At 34.3% G+C, this 17398-nt stretch overlaps 1 protein-coding gene across 1 annotated transcript in view; it reads left to right on the forward strand.

Annotated features, from left to right (window-relative positions):
• Nucleotides 1-11174: 11174 nt before the first annotated feature.
• The window catches only part of LOC113491684 (neuropeptide CCHamide-2 receptor-like), a 90916-nt gene continuing 84692 nt past the window's right edge, over nt 11175-17398 (forward strand). Inside the window, exon 1 of the mRNA XM_026868782.1 lies at nt 11175-11998. The gene's annotated coding sequence lies outside the window, so the exon portion shown is untranslated. The remainder of the gene's footprint in view (nt 11999-17398) is intronic.

Consider the following 17398-nt stretch of genomic DNA (forward strand, 5'->3'; position numbering starts at 1 on the left):
GAAATGTTGAAATGTTTCGGACAAATTACATTGTACTGAAATTTAATTTGACCAACCCTATAAACATACGAACACAACACTAAAAGATTGTGAGGCTTTCAAGTACTAAACATTACGCTAGGTGGTATAATAAAACTTTAACACCTTACATCTCTTAGACTACTCTGTTTTGTAAAATGGAGAAATTATCGCCGTGATAAATTTAAGTGTCGCATTAAAATCACTTAAACAATGAGGTTTATTAGCTTGCTTATGACTGTAACAGGAAGTTAGGTACCGTGGGAGGAGGAAATATTTTATTATTGTTGATTATTGAATTTGATATTTTGTAAAAAAATAAACATATAATATGGATTAAAAGTAATGGTCAGCCCTATAAAAAATGCCTTTATAAACTTGTCATTAACAACTGCATCTAGAGTTGCAACCATAATAAATGTTCGTTAATAACTCTTATTTATTCACAACTATAGTTACTTATCCCAACACAATTCTAAAGGGATATTGACACGATCAAACAAGTGTCAAACATAAATTTCTTAATGAATACTACGCGTTTGTTAGAACCGTTTAATATGTTTCTAAGCTAAACTCGTAGACGAGTGCAAAATTAACCAAAAAAGGATCCGAAAAAAACCTTCATCCTGTGAATATTTTCAAATCTCTAACTATCACGGTTCATGAGAGTACAGTACGGTGACAGATGGACTAACAGCGGTAATAATATCTTCTTTCTACCCCTTGGGAACGCAACCATTAAAAATAACAAATTGAACTTCATCCAACAACCTTTAAACCTTCAAATCAAACACGTTTGATCGTCTAAGAAGTCCTTAACGAGCAACAATGGCGCCAACTCAACCCAATTACCGGTTATCACATACAGGCGTAATTGAGTGACAGCAAATTATACAGGGTGTTCGAGTTGAGTGGGATTATCCGGAGCATTGTGTGATGTAGTATGTCTCCAGGGTGTTCCAAAACTATGATTGCTCGTAGTTTACTGTGTATTTGTCAATGTAGTATTTGTTACTGTGTGTTTGTCACGGTAGAATGTCTGTTTTAGTAATTATAGTCAGCTGTGTAAGGAATTTGCTGTTGATTTGCTGTGGTACAGTGAGATACCGCTACGTGTGTATAGTCTCGTTTTAAATAGCGTAATTATTCTATCGCGCATTTTCAAAGTGAGATGAGGCTATGAGCTGTGGATATCTATTTCGCTTTCACATCTACAGTGCGTACGTAGAGTTCATGGTACAGGAACTGATTATAATTTTGTCCCACCTGGTCCCTGGTTTCGTGAATTTTGCTTAATGACTCACCCTGATCTTTTAAACACTCCAGGATATATAACGTAATTTTAATCATAAACGCGCAACAAATAGCATACATTGAAGAAAAAACCTCAAAGGTTAACAAGGTTAAGGTAATTTTGATCGCACTTTTTTTAGATTTTGCCCTCAAATGATGTGATTTTTGGACACAATCTCCAATTTACCAACTTTTATTATTTATTAAAGGCATGTCAAGTACAACGCATTTAAAATCTCTCTTGCTCATGGGTTTCTTTTTTGAGTTTTTAAGGGTTGGGGAAAGAAGTCTGTATCACACTTAGGGCAAACACAATTCAAAATTAATACTCAAAAGTTCAAGAACAGTACTTATGCTAATAAATTGGGTCCAACAAACTTCACTACATCATGATCATAAAGTGTGAATTAATGTTTTCGGACTGTTCCCACCATTAATACTCGATGTCCAAACTTCGTACAACAAATAGAGACTGTTATTACTTTATTATTCGTCCTTTCATTTTGGCCATCCCTTCAGACCAAGTTATAATGGTGGCTGTACAGTTTGGAGAAAGACCAGTATTGTCTGACCCATGATTAGGTACTTAAGCTTAAGTAAAATTAGGAGAACAAATTTAAATTTACATAGAAATGTATTTAAAAGGGATTGGTTATTTAAGTGGGGAGTTTGCTTGTAGAACAATGTGTGATTGATGTGAAGTATTATATTTTTGGGTACGTTTCTAGAGTTCCATGAAAAAGGGCAAAAACGGAAAACTATAATAGAGGCCTTTCTGTCTTTCCATCTGTCTGTCACCAAAAAGAAGAATTATCAAAGATAATTTTGCCACTAGAACACAAAAAAAGGTTCTTTTCAAATTAAATGAATTTCCAAATATGTGCATATTTGTTGTTAACCAACTTTAAAGAGGAGGAAGATTTATTATGTTGTTAACCCAGAACTTTGTACTGGATGAACCGATCTTGTTAATTCTTTTGTTAAATTTCATCACGATTGGCTCAGTAGTTTTTTATCTGAAGTCGTTAGTATGCTTTTGTTGGAAAAATATACCACCTTTTAACCTATTTGTACTGACCTTCAGCTTTGCGTTGCCGACGCGCACTTGACCGTTTTTAATTCATGTATACCTTTATATCTAGAACATTTGAGTACTTAAACTACGTAGGCGACCTAAAATACCAACACAACAGGTGTCCCAGTCCCGATAAACAATCGATTTAAAATAATTTTAATTAGTCTGGGCCTATAAGACTATTTCTGTGCCCAAATTAAACAACCAACAATTTTCCAATAGCCGATATCGACGAGAAAATTGCTTATTAAGCCGACCATTGTTTGCAGAGATTAAGAATTGAGTATTTGACAATTTATTATTGTATTTAAATTGTTTGGGTACGGAAAATGTATTTTTAGGTTGAGTCAAGATGTCAGATTATGAATGGAGTTGTACATTCATACGATTTTTTTTACTGGAAACTTGGAGATAATGAATAACAGTTATGTTTTAAAATGTATAATAAAGGCTTTGTGAGAAAACTATTATGGGGACACGCGACAAAAGATATACACTTTATTTTTTTTATAAGATGATCACAGGCAAAGCTACGATTAATACGGTCGGTCCGTGGATGGGTGACCAACTAAGCCATAACGAGTTCCTTTGTGTATTATAACTTTATCAATCACGTTAAATTAGGGGTCCCGGCTGTTATTTACATATCTTTGACAGTCGTTATGGCTTAGAAGCTACAAACTACAACCAGTCTGAATAAGTGGTATCGTGTAGCCCAGATAAGTGGACTGAGGAGGTCAGAGAGTCGCTACTTGTAAAACACTGGTACTAAGCTGCATTAGACTGGAAGCCAAATCCAACAAAGTTGGCAAAAGAAAATATTAATGACCATTTCTCAAATTTACAATAAAAGTATTTTTAACTGCAGTCAAATACTCAATTGTGTTTATAAATACATTTTCGCCCACACGCAGTGCAAACACTCGTACATTCATTATGCTGTCGTTCGATAAGCGCATCACGGTATTCAATATGTGCTATAATCATTAAGGTGGGATATTATTACGTATGGCAATAGAGACTGTTGACTCTATTGATAGAAATATTGGTGAATACAGACGTAATTTTTAGCGATTTGTCATCAAATTGTGAAAACACTGAAAACTAGTTCTGGTACTAGCGAGTTGGATTTGGGACCCAGAGAGTTTCGGGGTTCGGTCGGTCCATACATTTCATACGTATGTATGTACAACGAAAAATAACATTTTAGTGAGATACTAATTTATCATAGTGGTTTCTTAGGTTTACGCCAACGAATGTTAGACATTGAAATGAAACTACTTTTACGGTTTTATTGCAGTTTAATTTTAGATTTTAGTACCCGACGTTTCGACACCTTTGCAGGTGTCATGGTGATGGTGACCATGAGGTCATGACCACCACGTAAAAGTAGTTATATTTCAATACAAATTTATCATTCATTTATGGCAAGGCAACTTGTCTGTAAACAAGTTGCCTTTACAATTCCTCATCATTGGCCTAGCCTTTTCCCAACTATGTTGGGGTCGGCTACCAGTCCAACCGGTTCCAGCTAAGTACCAGTGTTTTACAAGGAGCGACTGCCTATCTGACCTCCTCAACCCAGTTACCTGTGCAACACGATACCCCTTAGTTAGACTGGTTGTCAGACTTTTCAAGCTTCTGACTACATGTAAAGACTGTCAAAGATGTAGGAATAACAGCCGGGACCTACAATTTAACGTGCCTTCCGAAACACAGAGGAACTCGTTATGACAAAGATGCTCACCCATCTACGGACCAACCGCGTCAAGCATAGCTTAACCTGTGATCGAATCACTTATGCGGTTATAGCTTAGCCACGAGCTCCTCAATTGCCTTTACAATTCCTACCAAATATATTTTCAAGTTCAAAGACACTATTAGCACTAAACTCATGAACAGTTTACCTTAAACACGCATATTCTCACTTTGTGCTCAGATTTACGGAACGCCAGTCTATTTTTGGGTTCAGCCATTTTTCGGTTACGACCCTAATAACAAATGCGGATGCCTGAGATAGCTCACATGTTTTGATGTAATGTAGGTAAATTTTATCTACTTAGTTTATATGGAAAAGTGTTTTTTATGCCTTAATAACACTTTATTAATTCACTTTAAAGCATTTCATTGGAAGTATTTTATTTATCCACAAATAATACACTACTTCCACACAATGTCCTAAACTAAGCAAAGCTTGTGTTACGAGTACTATACAGTTTTTATTTATTTCATTTTTTCAAAATACCGGTATACAAACATTTTTCTTGGGAACCGAACCCGCGACCTCAAGTACAGCAGTCAGGGCCACCAACAAGCTAGGTATTATTTGTAATATTATTTTAATTCCATATTAAAATAACCTTATTAAACGATCAATATTTCTGTGCATTGTTAAAGAACGGTGTACTCTCACCTATTTATCGGGATCGCAACTAGTTTGCAAACTGAAGTTCCTAATCATGAGCTGATGTGACGTCGGTTATACAAGTAGAACTGATTTGACGACTTATCACCTCAGATCAATGCCTTATCCTTCTCTATTAGGGCAGAGGTCAATCCCCAACAATGGGACATTTATAGTCCAGTATTATTTTATTACATCCTTCAACGTTTGCGGTCATCCAATTTATTTGTTACAGTGGAGCTCTAGAGTCGCTAGCGAGCGCTTAACTTAATGATCCTTCCTTTACTATCCTATTTGTCTTGGTCAAATGAATTATTCGAGTCAATTATAGAACGTATTATGTGGTATTCTGGTGTTGGTTTTCTGGAGTTCTTAAAGCAAGAGGGCTGTGAGAGCGAGACTGCGTAACTCAAACATCAAAAAATGGCGTCTCTCACAAATATTACAGGCATACTTTAAGAGGATTTGGTAGACTCTGTTCACAATGAGCTCTTAAAGCTACTGCTGTTATTTTGGAGCAACATGACGCTTAGTATTGCGTGGTCTGACTTCACTTATGCCACCAACACAACGTCAACAGTTCTGAGTTATTTCTTAATTATGAAGAATGAAATGGGTGGAAGATAGACGCTGCTCTACGTTTTGCAAGACGCCACCTTGATTTCATAACTGCATCAGTCGTACTCAAAGTTGTGTTAGACCTATTGCTTTAACCGCTCGGCTTATATTCTTGAGTGGTCCAACAGACGTCAAGATTCACTGACCTTTAACTTCTTGTAACTGTATGCAGTTACGTCTCTTAGGAGTCATCAGCAAATCTCCTCACACAACTAAGCAGTTCGCGGTACTCGACAAAAGCGTTCCCGTTAAGCCCCGTACTGTAGGAAACAAAAAAGCATTCCGGTGTTTGTAGCCTATAGGAGGCCAGCACATCCCTAGAGCTAATGCAGTACCTGAAAATTTTCAGCGGGTACAAAAAAGTCCCTTTGCTTGAAATAGTTCAAAGCCTCAATATTATAAGCAAAGTAATAAACATAACTACAACTGGCATTTCTGAATAGACCATTATGCATAAAAAATAATAGGTCCCTTAAAGATTTTATGTGGCGTCCGAACCTCTTTAACATAATCGTACAGTTTTATGAGCGTACTAAACTAAGTAGCATATCAACTCACTGTCTCTATAAAAACATGTCTGTCTCATGTTAGCAAAACTTCTGATAGGCTATAAATGTTTGTCAATGGGATATAAAATGATTCCTTCTATATTCTATAGAATATTGTCAGTTTGAGAATCTGTGAGTTCATAAATGTTCGTCGAATTAGTGGTACAAATTCGCCAATTGTAGAATTAGTGTATTATTTTTACTTCTTTATTTGACGTATTCCTAAGGTCTAGAGTTCCATACTCAAAGAGTAAAATCGGAACAGTACTATCGACCCCCCTGACTATCTGTCTGTGAATAAGCTGTATCTCATGAATCGTGACAGCTAGACAGTTGATTTCCACAGTTAATCTATTTCTTTTAAAGCCGTAACGACAAATAATGAAAAAAAACATCGCTATTAAGCAAAGTTTTTTTGGGTCATAAAGTTGATGAATGAAAACAATTTTTGTCGTATTTATCGTTATTTAGCGTTTCAGGTATTATTTTCTTTTTTTTCTTCTAACACAAGTAGGCACAGAAATTCTTACAATGTGACAGAATTCTATTTCTTTCAATGTCCATTACGATACGTGATAGCACCTTTAACTGTACTTAGTCATAGCATTTCTAATGTATGTATGTCAGTGTCAGTTCGCATAATCTACGATATCATAGTATCATACAACATATTTATCAGTGCGCATAAATGCATGCATATGATAAGCACCATGAGATGTCCATAAGTGGCTTTCTGTTATAAACTCCACTTAATTATTTTATTGAGTGGTTTTAGAGCCTTCCGTTGAGTATTTTGATGTAAAAAGTTTTAATGATTTTATTAAAAATTTTGTTCTGTGTTGCATGTTGGCAATATTATGAAAATGTGAAACTTTTATACACATCTTTTTAAGGCGGTTTTGTTAAAATGTAACCATTATTTATGTTTTATGAGATTTTGTGCCTTGTTTATGATGACTGAGTATAAAATAGAATGGGTAAAAAATACAAAAAAAAACTATAAGCTTTAAAGTTTTTTAAAGGAGCTTGTGACGTACCGATTTCACAAACTTAATACACCAAAGTGACGTCACAATCGCAAGGACAAAACATACTCAAATCCTTTTTCGTCCTCCAAAAAGAATTTTCTTCAAACTCATTTCAATAATCTCTTAGAGCTTTTGAAGGATCGTAGTTTTTAATACATATTATGTCAACTCTTCCAAGGATCTCGCAAAATGGATCAAGAGCCTTAAAGTAAAACATTTTCAGGAACTGATTTTCATAATATATAGCGGAGACATTTAACAAGAGGATATAGCTCGCTAATTGGTTCAACTAGGAAACCTTCACGCTTATGGGATAAAGGATTTTCTAAGGTCCTTTATATGAAGGAACAAAATTTCTGATATCTATAGTTATATGATTTTAGGGTAGAGTCTGAAGCTATAGTAACTAAAACAGATTGAAGGTCTAAGGTATTCGAGGCTTGCGTCATAATATATCTATAAATCCGCTGTTTCAGTGGGGAAAAGATAGTGAAAGCCTTAAAATAGGAAATTTTCAATATTATATAACAAAAACGGAAGCTTATAACTCAGGATCCTCCTTCCAATCTGAATCCCAGGAATCGGATAGACTGACTAGACAGTTGTTTTAGCCAAAGTAGTTTTAGTAAAGCCACTCAAAATAAATATCAAGGACTAGTTGTTGCCCGCGACTTCGTCCCCGTGGGTAGAAGATATAAGTTACGATTTATACCTGCCCTGTTTTTTTCACATTTTCCACTCTTTCTTCGCTCCCATTAGACGCAGCGTGATGGTTTATAGCCTAAAGGCTTCCTCAATGAGTGGTCTATTCAACACAAAAATATTTTTTCAATTTGGACCAGTAGTTCCTGAGATTAGCGCGTTCAAACAAACAAACAAACAAACAAACTCTTCAGCTTTATATATTAGTATATATAGATAGTATAGAAGTGTAGATAAGCAGCGGTTTTAACTGTTTCTCTAGACTCAGATCTTTGTGTCATTTTTATATTGCGTATTTTTTTGCTATATAATTAAGTACTTTTCAGCTCGGTGAAGATGAAGCTCATAGATTTACTCCCAAAATTTTTACTTTCAAGTGTTTTTTTATTTAAGTGCTATTAAAAATTAAAAAAGCGTAGAAGATTGAATAAATTCACAATATTCTAATATTTTATGTTATATGTATTATGTTTTATAACAGGTTAAGTGCGAGTCCCCCATTATTCATTTTCATAATTATAATTATTCATTTTGGCACCTTGAAGAACTTAACAACTAATATCAACCGTGTTGATGATGTTTATCTGTATTTTCAGACAAATTATGCAAAAAAACTGAAAACAGGGTAATTATCAATTTCCCTAATTTAGAGGAAATCCGCTAATGTGACCGTTGAACGTGCCAATTGGCCACTTTCCTGAATTCAATTTGATTATAAAATAGACGCAATTCCCTGCCAACTTATTTAGACAAATTATCATAATTAATTCAAGGTCACATTTAATGTGTACTAAAATTATATCTGACGTTTGTTACTATATTTAATTGTGACTGCGATATTAATGAACAATGAGCTAATTGTTTGATGAAATTTCATCAAAAGTTCTATACTCTTTACCGACTTCAAAGAAAGGAAGTTCTCAATTGATGACAGGTTTTTTTAATGTATAAACACCGATTAATCCCTGATTTCTGGCTTAATTTACGTTGTTTGGCACAATATACTGGTGTAAATAGTTTAAGCGCTACATATGTATGTCTGTCTGTGGAATACGATTCAAAATTAGGATCGTAACTGTCTACCTAACGAAGCGAGGTATCAACAGAAAAATCTTATTGCATTCAATCAAGAAAAAATAGTAAAAACTAGCTTAGCACTTAAATCGTGATGAAATGCAAACAAGTCTGAAAAACTCCTTGGACTGAAGTACTAAATCCTCTTTTATTTAGGTACTGCCGGTAGCACGTCAGCAAGATTGTCATGCAAATATCAACCTTAGTGCTTGGTGTTAAAGGCGAAGACGATCATAAACAAAAAGTTTTAATTTAATGCAAACTTTTGTAGTTGTAGTCGTCATAACTGGTCTGACAGCGCGGTTTCAAAATGTCGTTTAAAAAACGTAAAACTGATGATAAAATTATGGCAGGAGTAGGATGGGATACTTATCATCAGAAGGTGCTATTGGAAAAAGAGATGCCACTCAGTTCGACTCACGACCCCGACGCGGCGTCAGCTCATGATTAAGGACTGTTGATGGATCCGAAACTTTTCGGGCTACCCAGACAAATTTAGTAAAAAAAAACAGGCAAAAAAAGTATTATTGAAAATTAAATGCTGACGTCTATAAAAAAACAGATTAATACATTTAATCATTGTGCCGCGATGGTTTTACAAACATCCAAATCGCGGCACTATGATTTGATTAAATTTTGAATAAAATGTTTTAGTTGCAATTATATTTCTTAAGAATTTTAAATCTCAATTCCCGAACGTTTTTGAAGATAGCCTGGAGATGTCGCGAAGGCTTGGAATTTAATTAATCTTAGTTTAAAGCTGGTCTGATATTAAAATTATAATTTCTTATTTGGAAAGTTTTATTTTTCTTCCATAGTATAAAAGACTTTTGAACTTTAATACTTAAGGCTAGTCATACAGAAAACTGTCTCTGAAGTTGACGCCTTCCTCTAAGCAACAACCGCCATAAGCACAATACTGAACACCAGTTATGAAACCAAATTATACCTACGTCATTTTAACCTGGAGTTGCTAAAACAATATTAGCTTTTATTTTGCACGTCCATTTTTAATCGGCCGGTCATAAAGAAATCTGCAAACATCCGTTTCCAAATGCGAAAATAGAATCCTATCTACTACTATTATAAACGCGAAGGTTTGTATGTATGGATGTTTGTATTCCTCTTTCACGCAAAAACCACTGCACCGATTCCGACGAAACTTATTAGACACATAGTTTATAACCAGGATTAATACACGGGATAGTTTTTATCCCGATCTGATGTGCCCGTGGGAACATTTTCTATTTGTATTTATTTGATTGCGGGCCGGCCTGCGGGAAACGGCTAGTGAAGAATAATTATTTTAAATCATAATTATTTTTAATCATTTCGATCCGGAATAACTTTTAAAATGGTTTAAAAATAAACAATGGCCTGTCGTAATTCCCTTGCAGATGTTTTACACAAAATGAATACAGTACATTTAATACAATAAAGTGATAATGTAATGAATACCAAGTAAATAGAGAGGTCTTTATGTTGTTTTGTTTTGTGCCTATCCAATTCACATTTTTTTTTAATGAAAAAATATCGAAGCAATCATTTTATAGTAAGTCCCACACCGGGTCCCCAGCTACGCTTTATACGGTCCGTCCAGATGCGTGACCATTGACACCCGTCATAACTAGTTCCTCCTTCAGAAAGCCTGACAATCAATCTAACTAAGGGGTATCGTGTTGCGTAGGTAAGTCTAAGACTGAGTTGAGGAGGTCTGATGGGAAGGCGCTCTTTGTAAATCACTGGTACCAACTGCATCTATCTAGACCTGGACCGACTCCAACATTGTTTGGAAAAGGCTAGGCCGATGACGCTCGATGCGAAAATACGGAACCTGTCAGATCTGACGTTGTATCCAAACTTAAAAAACAACGCAATTTAATTAATTCTAAAGACAAAATTACAACGCATCATCATTCCCATCCTTAAAGGCGTAGATATAATAAATTGCGCACTTTATTCAAATTGCCTAACAAAGGGTGACTTTAAAATCATTATATAGAGACACGACTTGATGAAGTTCGTAATGTTTATGAAACTTTGAGTGTGGGGGATCGTACGCGGCACCGCCAACGAAATAATTCATAGAGAGTTTAAAGAGACGGAATATTTAAAGCTCGTTCAAACGTTGAAAAAGGCTCTGAAACGAATGTGTTGTGGATATTTGCTTGTCCGTTAGAAATTAGGTAAAGCATAATTGAAAAATATCCAACACAAAAAAAAAATAGGTAAAAGTATTCATTCAAAAACAATACAAATATTTAAAGCTATGAGAGGTACTTAGGTGAAAATAGAAGATAGAGTAAAATTTGCATAATATTAAGTAATACAAAGACGAAAATAAATGTATACCTAAGTATTAAAAAAAACACGGAACTACCTTTTATCTTTTCAATAACAGCCAGTTTAAAACCCTAACAGATAATTTAAAAAGCAAAAACAAACAATTACATAAAATGCAATACTTTATTATGACAGTTAAATTACATTCAAACGAACGTTGTGATTCATCACGCTAATATACGTTAGTGCAGTAATAAAAGTTTCAAGACCGTTTTTAATAGTTGTTGCTATGATTTCAATCAACGCCTTAACATCTAAATATTTATCTTTTAAATCCAGAATGACGTTCCAATTTACAAGCAAAGGAAAAAAAGCAACTTTTTTTTCGTGAAGTTGGCAACGACAGCTAATCAGCCGGCTTGCATTACAGGCACAATAGAGGATGCATTGAATGTAAAAGCCTTACATTCGTCTTCGGATTATGGATGTCCCGAACCATGCGCATTACTCCCGTTTCGTACTGTATGAGAGTTAGTAACTCCAGTCTATTCTGTGAGACTCGCCCGCGTGGCCGCCTCCACGCGTCAGAATACTTCCAACTTTGAACGCAGCGAGTCTTCGTTACTTTTTTTCGAATTGAACTTCGAATGTTTTTTTAATTCGTATTCTATTCTTGAATATTAAAAATAAAGAACTTCAAATCGGTTTATTTTTAATTTAGTGCGGTGAGTGAGTGTTGTGAGTGAAGTTTGAAACTTTTATTCGATAATTAATTAAGTAATATCGTTGATGAAAGTCTTTGATCTTAATGATAGTATTTTTAGAAGTTTGGTACTTGTAATGTTATTTTGGTCGATGTGCGGAAAGTTTGTTGGCTTCCGATGATTTATGATGCAGACGACGCGGATTCGACGGTCCGGAAAATTTTAATCCATCGAATTTGACGTGTATTTAGGTAAGTGGGGAAATTTGATAAAGATTTTTAATTTATTTAATTATTAAAAATGATGGATAGTATTATTATAAGTTATATATTATATTTTTTTGTTAAGTGCCTTTAACTCAATAGGTTGGATTAATGCACAACCTTCTTGTTTAGAAGCTTGCTTTGCTTTAGGTAAAAAAAAAATTGCGGAACGCTTAGCAATTGTAATAATAATTCGAACGAAGAATTTCTTATTTCTTTTAAAACACTGCAAATCTTGTTACTGTCAACTTAAATAAAACAAACATTTTTTTAAAAATCAATTAATCACAGCATAAAAAAGATCTAAGTATATCAAAATAAAAAAATGAGCATCTGATTCAAATCGCAATTCAAAAATAGAACTTGGTACATATTTATTGAACTTGGCCTATTTACGTTCAATGTAACGATTGCTAAGATTATAAGAATGTTTTTAAAAATCGATTTGTTTTCATTGCACAGTGAATTACTGAAGAAATATTCAGTTATTTGTGCATCGACAACGGTACTTTCTGGTATTTGTGATATTGTTTATGTGCATACATGTATGTATATATTATATACCTTTATTTCGGAATGGTTAACCGTGAAATATATCTTTCGTTGATCGAAATTGGTTGGATATTTTTAAATTTACCTTTGTTCTTTGAAAATTGGGTTAAGCTAAAGGTTTCAATAAAGAGTAGGTCAATGAAGAAGAATACTAAGTACTTTATGCGTAATATATTTTACAATTTATAAAATGGTAATTAATTTTTATTAAAGCCTACATTATCACACATATGTATTATCTTGGACAGACTTATCTAAACCTTTACTATTAACAACACGGTACTTGTATCAAAATTACATTACATTTTTGAAACCCACACATGACAATGCTTTTACAAAACATGTACTCAGTTAAATTATAAAGGTTATACCCGACAGAGCTGATTGTGAGAATAATGAACTAACATAACAAACATTATTCTTTTTTTTAATATGTTCTTTAACTACTACTATACTTTGCCTTCAATTTTAAAACGATATTAAAATTATTATAAATACAAAATACGTAACATAAATTGAAAAAAAAAATCATTTAACAATAACCCATTCAAATTAATTAGGAGTCTGTACTAAAGGGTTACAAAACGAAATCCTATTTCTAAATTCTTCTGTCTTGTGAACTGTGATAGATAGTAGGTAGTTGACATTTTCACTGAATATGTTTTAACTATTGCCGCTTTAAGAACAAATGAAAAGTATATAAATACACGGTGATTTTTTAGTCGTCTTACAAAAGCAGCCCAGTTCATGTATCCGACGTAAAATACCCCTAGGCGCGATTATTATTTTTTTATCATCAACTAAGATAATAAGTACGAAGAAAATTAAACAAGAGAAAGGCTCGGGCCGCACTCGCAACAGAGCTGTGTTCCTAAAAAACTACGAACTGCATCATAATATTGAATAAAAATTGCATTTACATTTTTTTCATATCTCATGAATACCTATTTTTTTATCATGGACGTGTTCTAGTCATTCGATACATGAACTGGGCTGCTTTTGCATAAAAGCTGCTTTTGCACGGTGTATAAAAAATATAAAAGTGTATAATAAATTATGTAATAGTTTGTACCGTAATAGGTTTAATTACGAATTTTTTTTCGTGCGAAGTCCATTCATAAAAATACTTCATTATATTTGTACGGAACTGAAAGTATCGTGTGACCCTCAGTGTCAGTGTGAGTCCGACTCGCACTTGGGCGGCTTTTTTTACATTACCTCACTGTTTTAAAATCATTCAGTTAAGTATTTATAATTGGTTGACAGATAGATGCTCTTTTACCCTACTGGAAGTCACATGAGTTTATAAAAATAATGCCGCAAATAGTCTACTAGTATCCAAACAAAGATATATTAAGATAAATAAAACACAAATGTATGGAAATGACGTTTCGTCTCGATAAGTCACGTGACTAACCTGTCATCTCCAAACATTCAAGTTTTTTCTATTGACGGTAACCATTATATAAATCCCACTAGGCCTGAGGCCTTTTCTTTATTGATTATTATAATAATCTCTACGGCTCTTTATTTAAAGTCCATAGTTACACTCAGGGACCGGACAACCCCACTTTAGAGTTAAGCCGTTTGACAGGGTAACCCGTACACGCGGTAACTCATATCGCAGTGTTACCTTTTGTTCGAGTTACATCCTCGAAACCCAGCGAAATGGTTAACACCTTCATTATGGTAACCACGTGAAGGGGTTAACCCCTTCAATAACTTAACCCTTTGAAGTGGTTACCTTCACGAAAGGCTTTTATTCGTGTTACCCTGAATTACCCACTAAACTTGAGCTGCATACTTGCACCCTAGCGGCCCCTCATTGCTTTACTAAGACTACAGCTGATTTTCTTCTATCGCCGACGCGTCGCGCCTCTCGGACAAACTACCTACGCGCGAAACGTCATATAGGTAACTAGCTGTTGCCCGCGACTTCGTCCGCGTCGTTAGAAGATATAAGTTAGGAATTTTTGAACGAAAGCCCTCGAAGATTAATATTTTTCCCCGTATTTGCCACATTTTCCATTAAATCTTCGCTCCTATTAGTTGCAGCGTAATTTTATATGCCTAGCCTAAAACCTTCCTCGATTATTGGTCTATTGAACACAAAATGAGATCAAATTTTTTAGATGAAATTATTTATAATAATTTAAAAAAAAATCGAATACAAGTTTTTTTTCATTTTTTGCATTTTCTGAGAAGATTTGACGGGTGAATTTTCGATTGAAAATTAGAGTGCTATTTTATATTAATTCAAAATAAGGTGAAAAAATAAATATTTTTAATCAAATAAATTACAGCGTATTTGGGACACAAAAAAGTAAGTTTTCACCAAATTTCGTTACAAAAATAAATTTTTGTAAAAGATAAAAATAAAAAACCACAATCTTGGTTTTTTAGATTTTTCACATAAATTTTGAGGTTATGTGAAAAAAATGTAAACACAAAAGTTTTAGATCTTTTTCTTTTAGAACTTTGCCATTTGACTTTTTTCGATACGAATTTTAGTTTTGCCGGAAATCGATAAAAACCGTTTTTTACTCTTCAAACGTCACTCCCACCCCCTTCCCGACCTCAGATCACCCGTAAATTATTTTTCCTTTCATTTTTATAATATTCCTCCTTTTTATAATATTCCTCCTTTTCTAATGGGTTTCATCGTACTATTTTTTTTTTTGGTTTTAAAAATTATCGACCCTGGTCTACAAGTATAGACACGAAAAATATATATCACAACGTTTGAAAAGTGCGACAAGCAAAATTAAACTGTAAGATCATATCCACAATGATTTTTATTCCATGTTTACAAGTCGCTCGGTAAATGCAACAATGGCGCCGCTAGGCGGTAAGATGTCACGTGCGCTCGTGGTTATACTATTTTCAAACTAATGTCTATGATAAAGAGTGCATATTGCATTGTCTTAGGTTGGAGTGGGTTACCCTGTTACAGTGTTACAGGGTAGTAAAGGGTAACCTGTTCGGAACAGGGTTACAGTAATCCGTTCGAAGGTGTAACATATGTCATAGGGTTTTTTCTTGAAGCGCTTAAAAAAACCCCTTCAAAAACCCTTTCAATGAGTATCCGGCCGGTCCCTGGTTACACTACACCTCCTCTATTCATCGATTTTTCAGATAAATAATAATACTAGACACGTAAACCAATAAAAATACGTGACTTCGAAGACAACAACAGCCTTTTTCGCTTCGTCACAGTAATAAAATTTACAGCTAATGTTTCACTGCTCCTGTTTTCATAAATTTCCCAATAACAAGATTTTCCTATCATTTTCCCTTGTAGGAGGCTTACAATTTTAAATGATATTAAGTAACGTACCAGCCTGATCAGTGCCTGTACCACGAACTCCTAAAGTTAAACTTTTGTCGTTGCGAAAGCGAGAAGCCACTAGCACAAGTAACGCTTTGTCTTTCTTCGTAACCTCAACAAACATACTTGAAGAATTAAAGTATTGTGAGCCCTTAAAGGTAGAATCTTTCCATTTAGTTAGTCCAGTTGGACTACAACAGCAAACAAGCAATAACTAGCAATATTTGAAAGTCAAAAAAACGTATTATTTAAACAGCAAACCGTCCCTTCACTGCCTTCTTATCGCAATCTCGCTGTGAAGAAAAAACGGCGCAACAAACGCCACAGCGTAGTCTGCTGTCACTCTTTCACAAAATTGTTACACGAATTAGGTAATTGCCAATAAAACGCTGCAAAATAAGTGACAGTGTTGTATGGTGGAGTATGTATGAGAAGAAGCAAGATAGCGTTTAAACTGCACGCGTTAGGGTGGTAGAGTACTTTTACCAAAAAAACTTAGATTAAAGAAATATATTGCCTTAAGAACCCATACGAGACGCAGAAGCTAAGAGAAACCAATGTCATGGAAAAATAGTCTCAACTGTTTGAAACCTACCTAATATTTCTTACTTCTTGTTATCTATGTATGCATCACCTTATATTTGACTCGTTGAGAATGCCTCAGACATAAAATCTATCGTATACGTCATGTATTAGAAGCACAAACAATAAACATAAAATGAAGGACTTTTGGGTAACAATTGATTCATGAGCTATTAAGGCTTTTAATTAAGGGTCGTTTAAGGGTCAAAACGCAACCCTATTACTGAAACTTCCCATCTGTCCGACCGTTCGCCGTGACGTTGGAACTTTCGCAGATGATATATTTATGTTATTATAGGTATATACCAAAAAAAACCTTATTAAACAAAGATCAGGGGAAAGCAACAGTTTTAAGTTTTTAACGGTCATAAACTTGTCACACAACTGATTTGTTTATATTTAGATTTTTATATTTGTGTATTCTAAGTGTAGACTATCCTTTTGCACAAAGCGTCATAGTACAGTAACTTTAATTCTGTTTCTACTTTCACAATTTTGTGCTGTTTTTAATGGTTCTATGTCAACCTCATTCAGACTTGACTTGCTTCCGGATGACCTACGTTTTTTGCCTTGCGTTTTGGCAAATTTTACTTTTATTTTAGTAATATTAGCGTACAGGTACCTACCTGTACCGGACTTATCAAGTAAAATCACATATAAACAAACTGGTTCATTATTAGTTCGATGTGGTTTTCTCGTTACCTTCCATGTTTAATGTCAAATATCATTTTGATTGACATTAATATTAATTTCGTTGGTTCATCTAAATTTAGTTTAAAGTTCAATTTTCGTAATTTCATAACACGCGTTTGTAACAAACGTTCGTTTGTAACAAACAATCAAATCTTTCCTCTTTATAATATTAGTATAGATGCACACTACGTAATGAAAACTTGTGGTTAAACTATGTACAACTGCACAATTTA

This window comes from Trichoplusia ni, chromosome 1 (genome assembly GCF_003590095.1).
Source record: "Trichoplusia ni isolate ovarian cell line Hi5 chromosome 1, tn1, whole genome shotgun sequence".
In the NCBI taxonomy this organism is placed as follows: Eukaryota; Metazoa; Arthropoda; class Insecta; order Lepidoptera; family Noctuidae; genus Trichoplusia; species Trichoplusia ni.